Source organism: Pinus tabuliformis, chromosome 4_1 (genome assembly GCF_031772625.1).
Source record: "Pinus tabuliformis cultivar Carrire ecotype Pingquan chromosome 4_1, CPIR1, whole genome shotgun sequence".
Lineage (NCBI taxonomy): Eukaryota > Viridiplantae > Streptophyta > Pinopsida > Pinales > Pinaceae > Pinus > Pinus tabuliformis.
In genome coordinates this window covers 781,367,963-781,370,661 of record NC_142303.1, presented here as the reverse complement: position 1 = coordinate 781,370,661, position 2,699 = coordinate 781,367,963, and the positions used below count along the sequence as shown (strand labels likewise).

General features: G+C 33.4%; 1 pseudogene; it reads left to right on the top strand.

Annotated features, from left to right (window-relative positions):
• Nucleotides 1–1,281: 1,281 nt before the first annotated feature.
• On the top strand, nucleotides 1,282–2,444 carry LOC149178468 (cytochrome P450 86B1 pseudogene; annotated as a pseudogene).
• Nucleotides 2,445–2,699: the final 255 nt, after the last annotated feature.

Sequence of the window (2,699 nt, the reverse complement as noted above, 5' to 3'; positions counted from 1 at the left end):
ATAATGATTCCAATAAGAACTTTCTAACCTAATAGATGTTTGTCTTATTAGAGAAATAGTAGGTTTAGAATCCTTAATGCGAAAACTTTGAAATGAATACATTGAAATAGATTCTAAGAATATTATATATTCATAGTTTAAATATTAGATTGCAGTGATAATAACATAAATAAATAAATAAAAATTTCATTCATTTTAAAACTATCAATTATTTAAATTTTAATAAAAAATTATAAGAAATATAAAAGAAATTTCAAATATTTATTTCGTTTCTTTTAATTTAGTGAGATTAATTTTATCTATTTTAATTAATAATATAATTTTTAATAAAAATATAATGTTTTATTAAAATGGGAGGAGGTTAAGAATTTCATTGGGAGAGCCGTAAAAAAGTTGTAAAAAAAGGTTATTCCCATATTCAGTTCTTCATTTGTCCAATAATGAACTAAGATAATTGTCGCTATGCATATAAATTTTTCCCTTTTGGATACGATAAAAAAATTTTGTTGCTAGAATTTGGTTATGTGAAAAAGTGTACGTAACAATATTATAAAGGAGTAAGTTATCATCTCTATTAGGGTGTGAATGCTTTCATGTAGTATGAGATAAATGAGTGTTTTATTCCTAAGTTGTTATATTTATTTTTTTGTTGTAAAAGAGGAGTTGTTATTCTGACTATCTCAATTTTATAGAGTGTTGGTTGTTGAACTTTAATTCATTCCACTTTAAATTTTGCACCCATCTTTTAGATTTTTTTCCTCATATATTATACCTTTTCAATTATGAACTATCAAAATGCACAATTTCCCAATAATTGCTATCTAGCATGTAGAATTTGGCAAGGACTTTGTTAAGATGGGAGAAGAACATAAATGTAATTTTAAGATGGAGTCTGATGGCCATCTTTTCCCAAAGAGAATACGAAAGTGTACTAAGTTCTACATGGTGGATAGGGATTAGCTTCCCATCCTTGATCGAATTATTAAGCATCAACGAAATCATAATCCTCTCATTTTGAGTAAAATATAAATCCAATATTATGGTGATGAATAATATCTGGAAACAGGAAAAAAACAATGCACCATTTTTGAAAGGAGATTAATGAAAATTTAGATGTAAAAGTAGTTGAAAAAAAGCTTGTAAATTAAGGGAGGTTGACATTCATAAATTTGAGTAGAACGTAAAACGAAGAGCATGAAAAATGTAAAAACCTCAACAAATTTTCATTTGACAGGCAAAGGGAATTTGAAATTCCAGGCCTGTTTAGAGATGTTTTCGGTGATGGATTGTTTAATGTCGATGGAGAAGTATGGATTCATCAAAGGAAGGCGTTTGTGGTCTGTATCTAGTCTCACTTATGTCTTGAAGTCAGTACAAGACTCCTTGCGCCAAAATCTGATCCCTATTCTGGACAACACAGTATCCAAGTGAAGCGCCACCGATCTTCAAGACATGCTCTTTCGTTTCACGTTTGACAACATTTGCAAAATTGCGTTTGGGGTGGAAGTGGGGTGTTTATCTCCATCTCTGCCGGCCATTCCCTTTGTCAAAGCATTCGACGATGCTATTGATGCATGCTATAGTCGATTTTTAATGCCTGTATATTTGAGAAAGATCATGGGATTTTTCGGTTTGGGGATCGATGCGAAACTTCAGTGTGCTCTGAAGATCATCGACCAGTTTGTCATGGAGATCGTTTCAGCTAGAAGGGAGGAATTGGGTATGGGAAAACTTGGAATGTCTCGTAGCCATGCAGATATATTATCTATTTTTATGAAATCTTTGGACCAAAATGGAATCCCATATTCCGACACATTCTTACGAGGCATTTGTCTGAGCTTCATTCTTGCCGGCAGCGACACAACATCTGTGGCACTTTCATGGTTCTTTTGGTTGCTTCTTCAGCATCCCCATGTGGAAGAAAATATTTTGAAGGAGATCCACTGCATTTTAAAGAAGAGATCAGCTAATGTCAAACCCGGTGATCCACTTTGTTTGAGCAGGGAGGAGCTCAAAGAAATGCATTATCTGCATGCATGTCTATCGGAAACAATGAGACTTTACTCTCCTGTGCCATTGAGCAGAAAGGAAGCGATAGAGGACGACGTGTTGCCTGATGGGACACCCATGAAGAAAGGGACTGCTATTGTTTACGTTACTTACGCCATAGGACGAATGGAAAGCATCTGGGTCAGAGACTGCATGGAATTCAAGGCAAAGAGATGGGTTAATGATGAGGGTGTTTTTTGAACCAATCTGTTTACAAATATCCTGTTTTCCATGGAGGCCCTCGAATGTGTATGGGGAGAGATTTTGCATATTTGCAGATGAAGCACGTGGCGGCATCCATCTTATATTGTTACAAACTGAAACTGGTTAATGAAAGTGCACAACTGCAAAATGGGCTGAGCGTTATCGTCCAACCAAGAGGAACTGACAAATAAGTTCTACATGATATATTACAGCGTTTGCCAGTGTACTTACGATAGTAATTTAGTATCGTCGACTGTGTGTCGAAAAGCGCATTTACTACATAATGCGATTTCATTCAATAATTTGAATATTGATTATGAAAAATAAAGGGATTGTATGTTTTTTATTCACTATGAAATATTAAAAAAAATAGATTTCTCTTTTTGGAGAAAAATAAATAAATGTGTGATTAGAAATTAAATTTATATTATTTTTTTAAACTAGAT